Source organism: Vombatus ursinus, unplaced genomic scaffold (assembly GCF_900497805.2).
Source record: "Vombatus ursinus unplaced genomic scaffold, bare-nosed wombat genome assembly UNPS02014771.1, whole genome shotgun sequence".
NCBI classification, from domain to species: Eukaryota; Metazoa; Chordata; class Mammalia; order Diprotodontia; family Vombatidae; genus Vombatus; species Vombatus ursinus.
The window spans coordinates 1,124,997-1,140,373 of record NW_020954549.1 but is presented as its reverse complement, the minus strand read 5'-3'; positions in this window follow the sequence as shown (position 1 = coordinate 1,140,373).

Sequence of the window (15,377 nt, the reverse complement as noted above, 5' to 3'; positions counted from 1 at the left end):
GAGTAGAAAGCACCGTCTGATCTGGCACTGTTCAGGCACCGTGGGAGAGGTGGACTTGCACTCCCCAACTTGCCAATCAAGACAATGAAACTCCAGAGTGGGAGTTCCAATGCTGAGTGGATTAATTTCCATTGTGGATGAGGCCATGGTTTCACTGAATCACAGAGTCTGAGGGTTGAAAAGGACCCCAGGACAACTTAATTGAATTTGGGAAAGGAAGCCCAACTGTAATGTACCCAACAAGTGGTCATCAAGTCTCTCCTTTAAGACCTCCAAAGGGGGAGAGGAGGGAGTCTACCACTTCTCAAGTCAGCCCATTCCACTTTGGGATAACTGTAATTATTAGAATGGTTTTCCTGAAACCAAACCAAAATTGGCCTCCCCCACTCCTAGTTCTATCTTCTAGTGTCAAACAGAACAAGTCTCAAATCTCTTCTTAACATGACAGCCTGACAAATACCCCTTTCCCCACTCTTATTTTTCTCTTCTCCAGCCTTGTAAGACATGGACTGAAGCCCCTTCGCCATCTTGTTTGCCCTTCTCTGGACACTCCCCGATGTCTTTCTTAAATTGTGGCATTCAGAACCATCAGTACTCCAATTATGGTCTCCCTGCCTCATCTCTCCCTACGCCAGTCCATCCTCCACTCAGCTGTTGAAGTTCCCAGTTGGGCAATGCTGCTTGCTGCTGCCACCACTGCCTCACCAGGAAGCTGCATCTGACACTAGCTGTGTGACCTTGGACAAGTCTTCTCTCAGTCTTAGATTCTGCATCTGTAAAATGGGGGTAATAAGAGCACCTGCCCCACAGGGTTGTTGCCAGACTTCGATGAGATCCTGTCTGGAAAGCGCTTCACAAACTTTAACGCACTATGGACGTGACAGCCGCCATGATGGTGCTGATGCAGTCCAAGGGGATCTGAGGAGTTGGAAGGTAATTTGGATGCAGGGGTCTTCTGGGAAGTGGCAGAGCCAGGATTCAAATACAGGTCCTTTCCACCTGTGCTCCTTAATGACACACGAAGAACTGTATCTAGGAAAAACCCTCATGGGATTGTGCATGGGACCTTTTATGGCCTGCTGCCCCTTCCCCTGGATCCTGATAACACTAATGGACAGAGCGGGAAAAAACAGACTCAGTGGAATTTTGGCACTGGTGGTTGGAAAGAGATTTGGGCAAATGGGGGAGATTTCCTGGCACTGTTACCTGACCCTCACTTAGGCTGCTACCTATTCTAACTCTGGTGCAGGCCACTCCTGACAACCTGTGTAGTCTTTGTAAAAGTAACATTCATTTCACCTAAGTGGTATGGTTGACCTGAAAGGCCTACACTCATCCCCAGTTGGGGCTCCCTCATTGCTTTTCTCACTGCCAAATAAGAGCATTGCAGAGAACGGGACAAAAGCCACTGCTCTCAGAAGCAGGTGGGCACCAGCTGGAGTCTGGCAGGGTAAGAAAACAAGCACCCAGTTTGGGGACCATCATACCACATAAGCCTTTGTAGTCATGGTAATTTCATTCTTCTTTCCAAGAGTCACAAAGATTCTATTTCAACTTGCCCCCACAAAGAGAATTTCTGATCTCTCTGAAAGTGGGAGAGCTGTCCAGCACCTGCCAGGACTTCAGCCAGAACCATAACACCAACTGCCTTGGTTAGGACTTTTGCATAAAAGCAGTAATGTACTCATTAAATGTAGCTGAAAGTCATATCATTAGCACAGATATTTCATGCATGAATTACTCTCTCCAGAAGAAAATAAGGCCTTTTTCCTGAGCATCTGATCTTTCTACAGAATTATTTTGGTGCTCATTAGCAAGATCATACCCATTTCTGTTCAGCATCTGGCTTAAGGTCCCTCTGATATAGTTAAGGTTTCTGCTTTTCATCAGGATTCTGCCCTATTATGCAAGCTAAATAATTTGCATCTATTGAAGCTTGAAATTATCCCGTATTTGCAAAGTTTTCTGGGGAAAGTTGAGCACACATTAACAAAGTCCAACCAACTTTGGCAGTCAGATGACAGCCATGGAGGAACATGGTGGCTGACTAAACTGGATCCTATGTCTTCTTGAATTGAGAGGACTTTAGGGAAGGCATTCTGTTTGGGGAAAGCAAACAGCAGCTCTCTGAAGACTTCTGTGCCCACCCTCCCTCCAGATCCCAAGAGAAGAAAGGGTGGGAATGTAGAACCAATACTTAAAAACCAAGAATCCAATTCCATGAGGATTTCCTGAGGGCCTATTTTATGCCGAGCAGTCTGCTAAGGTACTACAAGATATACAATGCATGTGTGAAGGGAGCTTACAGTTTCAATAAGCAGAGGAGATATTGGATTTAGTCCAAACACTGGGTGAATGGACTGACCCCCAATGAATGGTAAGGACCAGGAAGTGGCTGTGGAGGTAGGGGCTCATGCGCAGCGTCTTGGGGGGCTGGGCCCCAGATAGGTGACCCTATAGGCTGCAAAGGCCCTATAGGGAGGGGCAGTTCATTGCCCCCCTCAGCCATAGTTCTAATTTTGAGAAAGTTGGGTTTTTTTTTTTAAATCTCAAGCTGAAGCCTGCCCCTTTTCAATTTCCATCCACTGCTTATAGTTTGGTCTTCAATTTTCCATTATTTGGCAAAGTCCCTATTTAAAAAGTGCTGCAGTTTGTCTATAGGTAGGGGCACTCATCCAGAAGGGGGAATGATGCCCTGTCCTTCAAATAGCTCACCATCAACACTGCTAGAAAGAGGGTTATTTGTGATACAAGTTTGTTTCTCATGATGAACGTGAGAGACATTTGTTAAACATCTACTCGTGATCCCCTTGACCAGATGAGAGATCTGGCTTTGAGAACTTGGGGAGGCAGAGAAAGGCACTGAAGGGACAGACAAAAATGCATCATCCTTGCTGTTCTATTAGGGGTGACAGGAGTGGGGGAGGTTAGAGAAGCAACCTGGCCAAGGCCTATGGCCTAATGGTCAATTTCTAGAACTGACTGTCCCTGTGTCTTTGGTGGACCTAGGCTTGGTATGTGTAGCTAGATGGCACTGCAGGAGATACAGTACAGGGCCTGGAGTGAGAAAGACCTGAGTTCAAATCCAACCTCAGACACTTACTAGCTATGTGACCCTGGGCAAGTCACTTAACCTTGTTTGCCTCAGTTCCTCATCTGTAAAATGAGCTAGAAGAGAAAATGGCAAACCATTCCAGTATCTTTGCCAAGAAAATCCCAAATGAGGTCATGGAGAGTCAGACACAACCGAAATGACTAAACAAAAACAAGGCTTGATATGGTCCTTCTAGAGAGCCAAAGAATCAATTTTCCTTCCTCCCTTTCTTTCTTCCTTCTTCCCTTCCTCCTTCCTTACCTTTCTCCCTTCCTCCCTCCCCTTTCTTCTTTCCTTCCTCTCCTCTTCTTTCCTCCTCCCACCACTTCCCTTCCCTCCTTCAATAAGCATCTATTAGATGGCAGGTGAAAACACAAGAATTTCTGCCCTCAAGGAGCTTATGTTCCAGTGGGGAGTGGGGATAACACAGCTAAGTAAATATAGAACACATGCAAAATACATACCAATTAATGGGAGAGGGGACAGGAAAGGCCTCATGTAGGAGGGGCCACATGAGCTGAACCTTGAAGGAAAATAGGGACCTTCTGAGGCAAAAGGGAAGGGGGCTTCCAATGGATAGTTCTTGTGTATGGGAATAGCCAAGGGACCCGTTTGGTTGAGATGTAGAGTACCCAAAAAGGAATGATGGGCAATAGGCTTGGAAAGGTTGTCAGCAGCCAGATTGTGAAGGGCTGTCAATGTACCAGGACTCAACAACTTCATGTGCCTGTAGGATGGCTGGAAGCCTGTGGACATATTTAACAGTCTTCAGCCAGAAACAGCCTTGAAATAAAAAGCCATTAGAAAGGATAATTCAGAAGCTAATCAAATGTTGGGAAGCAGTGACTCATTCTTATTGGGCTATCAAAAATAAGGAGCAGTGCTTTTTGTTACTATCCCACACTGATTTACTGTTAGAAATGGAAGCCAATCTACCCCAAAATGAGTCAGTAGAGCTTTTTCATAATGATTTGTGGCCTACAAGAGGCAGGAGTATTATCCAACTTTCTAAATTGACTTTACAAGCTGATTTCAGGATTCACTGAACCCAAATCTTCCTGCCCTGGGAAGGTGGGTGGCAGAAGCTTACCGTGCTCGCCACATCCACAGCCTCCCCCAAGACTGCTGGTGTGCCAATGCTATCAGTGAAATGAGGGGACCAAGGCAGCTGCCCCAAATGGCAAGATTAAAGGGTCAAAGGGCTTTGTCCCTGACCCCTCCACCCAGCCATTGCTGTATTCCAGACTTCCTCATTCCTTTTTTTCCCTTGGTCTTTACCTTAGATTTCGGTTCATCCTCTGGTGTCTGGCACAAAGTTATTTCCATCCTATTGACAAGTTCTGCTTTTTCTTTGAAGGAAGGTTGCTGTCCCCATTTCATCTGGAGCTACCTGAAAACTTTTGTCAGCTGAGTGGATATTGGAAAAGGTGCCAGTATCTGACCCATGGGCACCCACAGCCTGGCAAAGAAATCTTCTCTAGGCCACCTTGGTATGGCTACTCCTGTAGTTTTGTTTTTTGTTTTTTTTTGTTTTTGTTTTTGTTTGTTTTTAAAGCAGGGGCAGTGGGGAAAGGAAGGGAAGGGATAGAAAGAAAAGTGGCAAAGAAGCAATTGTTTATGGAGGAAAGGATAACAACCTCTCTGGGAAAATGAGAGAGAATTTTGTTTGGATTGCAGCCTGCCTTTCATGTTTTAGTACTAAAACAAAACAGATACACACACAAACAGCTTTTTCCAGCCTATACTTGACAATAATGGGTCCTATTACGTGGAGGGGAGGGGGTGGGAGAAGGTAGTTAATGTCAGTCCTGCCTGAGAAAGTGTACCAATCTGTAGCAAGAAGGAGGCTGGCCCTTTAGAACCAATTGCGGTGAGTCATTCATGGACTGATGGAAAGATCTGGGACCTCTTTTTCGATTGTTTCACCAAACTAAGGGTGGGATCTTGTTCCCAATGAGAGAGCTTTTCAGCCTTCCAGGTTCTGGGTAAAATTCAGAAGGGAAATCCATTTGGAATGCAGAAAAGAGGCCAGCCTCAAATCAGCAAATTAAAATATTTCCCTACTTAAAGATTATGCGGTATCCCCTTTAGTCCTGTGATTATGCTGTGATTCAGTGACCCTGGCCTCCTGGTTGTTTCTCAAACAAGACAATCCATCTCTCTACTCCAGGCATTTTCACTGACTGTCTCTGCTATGCTTGGAACTCTCCCCTTCCTTGTCTTCTCTTCATGGCTTCCTTCAAGGCCCAACCAAAGTCCTACCTTCTGTAAGAAATTTTTCCCAATCCCCCTTAATGCTAGTGCATTCCCTGTATTGATTAGCACCAATTTATCCTGTACAGATTTTGTTTGGACATAACTGCATACTGTCTCCCCCATTAGACTGTGAGCTCCTTGAGAGCAGACACCATCTTTTGCCTTTCCTTTTATCTCCACAGCTTGGCACAGTGCCTGGCACATAGTAGGTACTTATTAAAGGCTTATTGAATAATGTTGTTGCCTCAAGTGTAAGATTGGATCCCCTGCACCTCAGCTATATATTTAGCCTATAATATTGCATTTAGCATATAATATTATATTTAAATTATATATATTAAAATATGCATTTAGCCTATAATATTATATTTAGCCACTAGCAGCCAGACTAGCTTTTCCAAAGGAATATTTACTTCAAAGGTATAATCACAAATATGCAAACTTGTTCCTCAATATATGGTGCTTAATTCTCCTTACTTCCCATATTCAGTTTCTGGGATAAGCAAAGGGATTAGGTTCATAGTTTAGCTCAGTTCCTATAGAGCACTGTCTCAGTTTCCAAATCCAAATCCCACTTGCACTCAAGACTCTGGCTTCTTAGGGCTTTTCTTCTGGGCTGGTTGGCTGCACCATCCTTCTTGGAATCCTGCTTCTGAGATCATCATGGATTCAACTCTCAAACTGGTAGGGATCACCGAAGGCACCTAAAACTGAGGACGAACAACACCGAACAGAAGCAAACACTTCCCAGGCCTATTTCTTGGTAAAAGAAGAAACAGGAGAAGGAAGGCTTTCCTTCCTGCCAGTTCAGTTCATGGCACTTGTGCTATGGGTGAACTGTGATCTTCACCCTCTGGACATAGCAGGAAAGAGAGTAGGAAAGAGTGAGAGCCAGAATGAGCAGCAGAAAGAGTGCGACTGTCTCAGTCTAGCCAGTTTTAAAGGATGCCACCTGCTCTGGTTACACAGCAAATCAAATGAGGTTACACCCACCTGTGTGGTAGGGGACAAAGAGTTCCTCCGAGGTAGATGATCTGGGCATGCTTCCAAGGCCCTGTTTCACAGATAACAGTGAATATTATCTGATCCCCTCTCCCTCAACACCTTCCTCCAAGTTTATATTCTCTTTTTCTCATGTACCCCAATTATGAGAAATATTATTCCTCCTGTCTATAATTAATATCTTCTTCCTTTTACCTTCCCTTCACTTTTCCCTCATCAAACTCTATTAAAATGTTAACACTACACCATCATAAGTCATTTTCAATTGTTCAGATAAATTTATCTTTTTAGGTTTCTTTGTACTTCTGTATTTCCAGCTTCCTACTTGGCTCTAGTCTTTTCATCAGAAATGCTTGAAAGACCTCTATTCCATTAGAGGACCTTTTTTTTTTCATAGGGTTATAGTCAGCTTTGACAAGTAATTTATTTTTGGTTGTAAATCTATATCTTTTTACCTTTTGAAATATTATAGTGCCAGATTTCCTCTTGTTTATAATAGATGCTGCCAGGTCTTGTGTGATCCTGACTGTGGCTCCTTAGTACTTGAATAGCTTCATTCTGGATGCTTATAGTATTTTCTCTTAGATGTAGGAGCTCTGTATTTTGACTATGACATTTCTGGGATTTTTCTGCTTCTTTATTTTCAATGTGGGGATCAGGAGATTCTTTCTGTATTCATTTTGCCTTCTGGTTCCAGTAGATCCTAGCAGTTTTTTTATTTGTGATTTCTCAAAATATCATATCCAGGATTTTTAAAAGCATGATTTTCAGGGAGTCTGGTGATCTTTAACTTATCTCTCCTTGACCCATTTTCAAGGTCAGTTATTTCTGATCTGTGATATTTTGCATTTTCTTTTCTTTTCTTTTCTTTTTTTTTCAGATTTTTGATTTTGTTCTAATATTTCTCGCTCTCTCATGAAGTCATCAATTTCTATTGGGTCTATTCTTGTTTGCAGGATTCACATGATTGGGGAAAGTTTACCCTTTTGCTTTTCTAAACTATTTATTCTCCTTCCTATTCTTTCCCCCCAGTGCTTTTATGTCATTTATCTCTTGCTTCATTCCATCTATTCATGTAATCCTTGTGGGGGAAAAAAATCCATTTTTCCCCCTTTGAGTCATTGCCTACAATTGTTAGGGAGTGTTTCTCTCCTTGTTTTGGGAGGATTTCCAGATCTACAGTATTTTTAAAAAAATATATACTTGTTGTTTTCTTTGATTTAATTCTCTCTCCAGCTTTAGTTCCTAAATTGAGGTTTTGGGACAGGGTTAGGCTCTGTCCCTGTACTATACTTTTGAGTAGTGAGGTCAACCTTGTTTGGTCTCATTCTGGATCACCTGGGTTCTTGCACTTCCCAGTATTAGGTCCACTAGAGCTTTGAGGTTGAGTCCTGGATTCTCAGGACCTCCTATGGCATCTCAGGACCAAGTATTAGGGGACTGGAGCCCCTGAGTGCCTAAGGTATTCCAGTCTGAGTCTTATGCAACTCTTCTAAAGTCTCCACCGTTGGGGCTTTCTGACGCCCCTGAGACTTTCTTGGGAGCAGTCCGCTTCTGCCTCTAATCACAGTGGCTTGAAAGCTTCTTGCTGGTCTTCAAGGGAAGCTGGGCTTGTCTGCCTGCTCTGGTGCTGGTTTTGCTAGAGGCTTCCTTTCCTATTGCTCATCACTCCTGGCTCACTTTTAGTATAGTTCTGTGGTAGAAATAGTTACTTACTATAGTTTCTCATTGGATTTATTGCTCATTATTCAGTCTAATGCAAATGCCAGGGTTTTGCTGGATTAGGTATGTGGGACCTGGGCAGTCTGCCTCTTATTTAACCAGTCATCTTGTCTGAAAGAGCCTGGAAAGAAGGTAAGGAATCCAAAAGACTGACATGAGAAGGAAAGATGTTCAAGGCATGCAGCTTACAGGAGAAGATAGATGATGGAGAGTCCAGTTGAGAGAAGAGTCCAGTTTATCTGAAAGGTGTAGTGTGTAAAAGGGAGGTTGAAGTCAGGCTGTAGAAGTCCTTAAGCAGCAAATTAAGATAGGTCAGTCTGCAAGCATTTGTTGAGAACCTACTATGTGCCAGGCACTGTGCTAAGTGTTGGGGATACAAACAAAGGCAAAACCAATCCCTGTCCTTAATCACATTCCAGTAGGGGAGAAAGCATGCCAACCACTGGGTCTATTCAAAGTACTTACAAGGTAGATTGGAGGTACTCTGAGAGGGAAGGCATGAGCAAAATAGGAAAGCAGGAAAGACTCTAGCAATAGGGAGGACCCAAGGAAGACAGGAAATGGAAATGAGTGGGCAGTGAATTCCAGGCATGGAAGATAGCCAGTCAAAAGACATGAAGTTAGGAGATGGCATGCTATGCACCATGCACAGCAGGGAGGCCAGTGGAGGGCGATGGTAGAGTATATGGAAGGGTGGAAGTGTTGAGAAGACTGGAAATGAAGGGAAAGGTCTGGTGGGAGAAGGCTTTAAAAGCCAAACAAAGGATTTTATATTTGATCCTGTAGGTAACAGGGAGCTACTGGAGGTTTCTGAAGAGCTAACACTAAGGCCTGTGCCTCAGGAAGATTGTTTTGACAGCTATGTGAAAGATGGTGACCAGTGTTATGCACCCATTACTTTTGCCAGGACTGTGACAGAGTGATATGAAAATAGGGCACAAAGTACTAAGAATGATCTCCTTCTTCACTGGAAATAAACATTAATTTAATGGTGTGTACTTGGAATGTGAGATCCTTGTCAAACAACTAATGAGTCCACATACTGAATAATTTGCATATTGATACTGTCACTATCTAACACCAGAAGACGAAAGGAAGGGTGGCAGATCCACCAGCTTGGAGAGTTTACTTATCATTCAAAGGCAATAAGCTTATCTTGGATTGCAGTGCTCGGGATGAATATTTAATTGCAGCGTACTTATCAAGAGCCTGAGGCAGAGGGCGAGAGGTAAGGAAAGTCTAGGAAGAAGTAGATAAGAACTACTCAATGAAATCAGCGTACACTTGAACCTCCCTGGTGACTGAAATGCAAATGGGCATAGGGAAGGATGATGTCAACTAGATTGGGAAATAAGCACTCAGGATGAAGAAACACTAGAGTCGGAAGGCTTAGGCCCTCCACAGGAGCCTTACCCTCACACAGCAAATATACCGCATTCAGGGAGTGTGCCAGAAGGCACTGGCCATGACCAGGGCCAAAAAGTATAGGAAAAAAAAAATTTAAAAAACCTGTTTATTATCTCTGAGAAAATAACTGCTGATTCATCTGTTTGTATAATTAGACCATCAACTTATTTATTAAAGAGAAAATAAAATTCAACACCAAATTAGAAGACAGGATAAAGGTGAGAAAAATATACCTCATATAATTACACTATCCCCCAGCTTGTCCTATGTAAACAAGCTACTGCAACCCACAAATGAAAAAAATGGATCAACAGATAGGTATCAACATGGACTGTCACCATTTCATAAGAAAGTTTAGTGAATTTAAAGCAATCACCACAACAAGAAAGCTCAAAGAGCATAGAAACTGCCTCAGTCAGTAAATACTTGATCTGTTAGGTAAAAGAGAGATGGCAGCAAAGGGAAATAATAATTTAGAATATAAAATAATTTTCAAAATATTATGTATAAAGGTGATACTGCATTAAACAATAAAAAGCAGTCAAAGAGCAAAGAGGTTTCTAGAAGGCTTGATGAGAGAGGACCCATCCCGGAGGCATTTAAGTATGAAACTCAATGGAGAATGGCAAGGGATCGGGATATAGATAGGGCCTACGATTTAAACTCTTGGGTGAGGAAACTCCCTCTACCAATGTTATCTGCACCTCATACTCTTAGAGAATTACCGAGATTATCCAGCCAGCAAGTGAACCTCACTTTTCCTCACTTGGAGACTGATTCTATTCACTATGCAACACTGCCTGTAATCGAGAGCAGCAATTGAACAAAAAATGGGAAGGATTTTTAGATTTGTCAATATCTCTTTAATAAACTGTGTTCTCAATCAGTGGGCACAGAATCACCGTATTTGGATTTTAACATCACAGGCCCTTATCTCTACATGAGAAAGAAGAAAAGACACTCAAGAAACAGAAGATAAGAACAGTCGGACAAGATAGAATATACATAGATAAAATCCATTTCCGCGCTATAGGCAATACCACTTTGAGGATATTGGGAGACTGACTCTCAAGGTAACTGAAAGAAGAGAAGATAATGAAACATTGGTGGGGGGATGGACATAAATAACTATAGACACACCTGTTTATCATCTTTGTGAAATAAGAGAATATGAATATATAACTGAGGCATTCTTGATAAAGTACCGAAAGGAAACAGACTTTTGCAAATCAGTGGAACAGTATACTTGGTTATCATTTACAAACTGAATGAAAGGTATACAAAATGCAAAATTCCATGACCTTATTTGTTGGTTGATCTATAAAAAAACATTTGACCTCATAGAACAAAATTCTGCTTTCAAGGTTCTCCTTCATAGGAAAAACCAAGTGGATGAAGAGTATACATTGTGTAGACTGGCATGTACTTGCATGGATGCTCCTTTGAGTTGGTCCATCAATATGTATATTTTGGACAAACATACATGTACAGTGAACTGGACTCAGAAATGAATAAGAAGAGGGGGATGGGTTCAATTATCTTTAGAGAATCATGGGTATTTTCATCAACCTCAAACTATTTCCAGATACCAAGACCCACATTTTTAACATCATTATTCTTAAGGTGATGTCATATCCCTGCAAAATATCAGGAAGAATTCATGTTGGTGGTCACCCAAAGGGGGACAAACATTAAGAGATGTTAGAGAAAGGCCCTTAGCACATTTGGGCTCCTTGTTTATGTTAGGACATGGTTCAGACAGGATGAGAAAGTATAAATGTGTTGTGATTTGCTCCACTGGAAAGAGTTCATGCATCAGTGAGGTCATGGAACCATGAAGCCAAGGATAGTCTGGAAAAAGGAAAGACTGGAAGTAAGGAGGCCAGTTTGGAGGCTGTTGTCACAGTCCAGCTGAGACATAATAATAGCCAGAACTAGGTTGGTGGGTAAGTGAATAAAAAGAAGGGGGTGGCTGTGAGGTATGTTGTTGAGATGGAATTGACAAAACTCAGAAACTGATTGGTTATGGGGACTAAGTAAGAGGGAAAAGTCAAGGATAAGTTTTAGATCATGATGCTTAGTTAATAACTGGGAAGATGGTGAAGCCTTCAACAGAAATGGATGAGATTAAAGAATGAGTAGATATAGGGGAGAAGATGAGTTTAAATTTAGAGGGATTAAATTTGAGGTGCTGCTTTGCTGTCCAGGTGGACATCACTCCTCTAAGAGGAAATTGGGGATATGGTTCGGGAGAGAGATTAGGACTCACTATATAGATCTGGGATTCATAGATACTGATAATTGAACCCACAAGAACTGATGAGATCAAGAAGGAAGAATAGAGAAGAGTAGAGGACCTCCAACTGAGATTGAGGTATACTCATGCTAAGGGAACAGGAGATGAGTGATGATCCAGTAAAAGAAACTGAAGAGTCCCAACTAGTATGAGACAACAAAAGAACGATGTTCCCCGGAAGCCAAGGGAAGAGAGCAACCAGGAGAGGGTGTGTGTGTGTGTGTGTGTGTGTGTGTGCACGCACGTGCATGTGCGTGCAAATGTGCGCTCGCGCGCACGCTTCACAGTGACGAAAGCTGTAGAAGATTGGTGAAGATGAAAAAGGACTGACTAAGAACTGGCCATCAACTTGAGCATTTAGGAGACCATTGGCAACCTTTGAAAGAGTAGTTATAAGGATAGTGAGGAGGTCAGAGGCTGGATTGCACAGGTTTGAGGATAAAATGGATGAGGAAGAATAAAAGCAAATATAGACTGTTCTTTTGGGGGAGTTTAGCAAAGAAGGAGAGGATAGAAAGATATAGAATGATAGGTTGCGAGATCAGGATAGATTGAGGGTCAAGAAAAAAAGGTGTTGTTTTTTTAAGAACAGTGGAGATGTTTTCACATAGTTAGGAAAGAGATTGAAGTTAATAGTAATAGCTAATACTCACATAGCATTTTAAGATTTACAAAGCACTTTAAACATATTGTTTTATCCTTACAATAACCCTAGGAAGTTGGTGCTGTTATTATCCCCATCTTACAGATAAGAAGATTGAGGCAGACTGAGATTATGTGACTTGCCCAGGGTCACACAGCTAATAAGTGTCTGAGGCTGGATTTGAACCTAGGTGTTCCTAACTCCAGGTCCAGCACTCTAGCCACTGCATCAACTAGCTGCCTCTTTGAGAGGCAGGAAAGATGAGAAAAGGAACAGGGTTGATGGAACAAGATCCCAAAAGAAATGGGAAGAGAAGAGGTCTTAGGAAGATGTAGAAAGGTTTTGAGGTTTGGAGGACAGTCACTGAGGAAGCTTGTGGTTGGATGTTCTTGTTTTTCTTGGCAGAACAAGAGAAGAGATCATCTGCTCAGCAAAGGAAATAGGGCTGATGCTAGGGACTTGAGAGAAGGAAAAGCTTGGAATAGTCACTCAAGGTGGCTGCTAGAGATCCAAGAGAAATAAGAAATTATTCCACAGGACTTAAGTAACAAGGTTTTGTAGTGGTATCAGTAAGAATGATCGATATTATTAAATGAGATAATAGATTAAAAGTGCTTTGCAAACCTTAAACCTTTACGTAGAAAGTTACTGATAATAATACTCACTTTTTTGCTTTTATTCAGCAGCATTTAACATTTCTGACTAGAAGCTGGCTGGTGGGGGTGACCAAAGGTTGAGGCCTGGCAGGGCATGAATGGTGGAGGGCCAGTTGGGGAGACAAATCTACGGGGTAGGACAGCACCTCATTGCATTAGTTGACTCCAGGGGCAATACTGTGAAAAGAGGAAAATGAGATCAGACCTGGGGTTATAAACTCAGAGAATAGGGAGGGGAAAGGGGGTTGAAGGTCACAGTGAAGACTGGGTTTGTGGAAGGATTTGAAGGATAGGAAGAGATGGAAGGGCAGGAGATTGTGTGTAGAGATCATGGAAGTAATAACTGTTTGGGGTAATGGGGAGATCTAAGAATTGAACATTCCTATTGGTGGCAGAATTGGAGTAAAGAATAGAGGCCATGAGAGTTGAGGAAGCTAATGAACTTCACAGAGACATCAGTGTGGATACTGAAGTTACCTCCAGTCATCCCTTCTTCCCCCTCCTCCTAGCTCCCCAGTAGTAGCAGCATTGAAGCCTCTGTGTCCTGCCCCTGTGAATTGCCCTCTAGGTGCACCCAATGTCACACCCCTTGTCTCAGACACAAAAGGTCCTAGGAATGGTTCTGTTGAGCTTTAGAAATGATGGTGGTAAACCTCTCAATCTGTAAAAATGATCTGCCTGAGCTCAGTATCCTGAGGCCAGTGAAAAGAGTTGATAACTTTTGTTACACTTGTTCCAACTCAACTTAAGAATGAAACCCCATCTGTTCTGTCTTCATTTGGGTCTTCTAGGTTTTGGGGCATTGAGTCTATCACCTCATCAGACACGTAGAGCTTCAACCTCAGCCCAGTGGCATGCAGAGATGGACTGGGAGTGCTTGTCCCCCTGGCAAAGTGAGGCATGGGCATCTTACTTCAGAGACCTTTCCGCTTTGTGACTTGGTCTTCCCCACTTTGCTCAGTCAAATAAGTTTAAAACTTAGAAACTTTCAGCCACTATCCATTTGGAGAACTTCAATTGCAGGACTTTGCATTTGTCAGAGATTTCAATCAGCCTTGGATCACTTACAGGTTTTTCTCCCTCTCTGCTCCTATTAAATGTCATTATGAGGCATCTTCAATCAAAGCAAAGCAAAATATCTTTGTATGGTCCCCAAAGGACCATAAAATGTAGAGGTTGCTGCCCTCTTTAAGTGAGAGGCTCAGATGAGGAGGGTAGCTAATCAAAAGAAGCTCTCCAATGCCTGGCCGGGGGGGGGGGGGGGGGGGGGGGGCCTCAGTCTACAGGCTTTCCTAAAGTTGAGTGATAGCTTGCCACCCAGAACTTGGCAGTTATCAGCCTGCCAGCTTCAAAGAAGCCATTTCTGCCCTACCATTAGTGGGATGTGGACTCAAAGGGGTAGGGTCTTTGAGTAGCAGTGCCTTCCAAATCTGTTTCTGGATCCACAAATGAGCAATAGAAGGATTTACATGTTTGGCAAAGTTGAATGTGGACTAAAAGGACCTGGGTTCAAATTCTTACTCTGTCACTTACTGTGTGTGTTAATTTAGGCATTCAATTAATCAACAAAAATTTGGCAGGTCCCTGCCATGTACTAAGCATTGTTCCGGCTGCTAGGTATACAAATACAAAAGCTAGACAGACAGTGTCTGAGCTCAAGGAGCTTAGGTTTGGCGGGGAAGGTATAGCATGAATGAATAAATGAATGAATGAAAAGAAGTCTGTCAATAAGCTTCTGTTAAGCCCTTACTATGTGTCAGGCACTATATTAATTTCTAGGGATACAAAGAAAGGCAAAAACGAACAATACAAAAAAAAAAAAAACTAGGTACCTACAAGATGCATAAAGACTGGATAGAAGGGAAGATAGAAGGTTCTAGCAGCTGAGGAAACCAGGAAAGGCCTCTTGCAGAGTACATGGAGAGGGGTAAAGTGTAGGAAACCTGGAAAGGTAAGAATGGACCAGGTTGTAAAGAGCTTCAAATGCTGCAAACAGAGGATTTTCTATTTAATCCTGGAGGTAATGGGGAGACAGTGTAAGTGGAGGTGGGGTGGGAGGGTGATGCTTTAGGCTAGTGGAGAGTGGATTAGAGTCTCCAAACAATGAGAAGGTTACACCAATAGTCCAGGACTCTGGTGAGGCGGGCTTGGTGGTGACAGTGTAAGTGGAGAAAAGGGAATGTTTAGGAGATGCCATGAGGCTAGAAATGACGAGACTTGGCAACAAAGTAGATCTGCAGGGCAGGCATGAGTGAGGAGTCCAAGATAACACCTAGGTTGGTTTTCTGAGCTGGTTTCCAC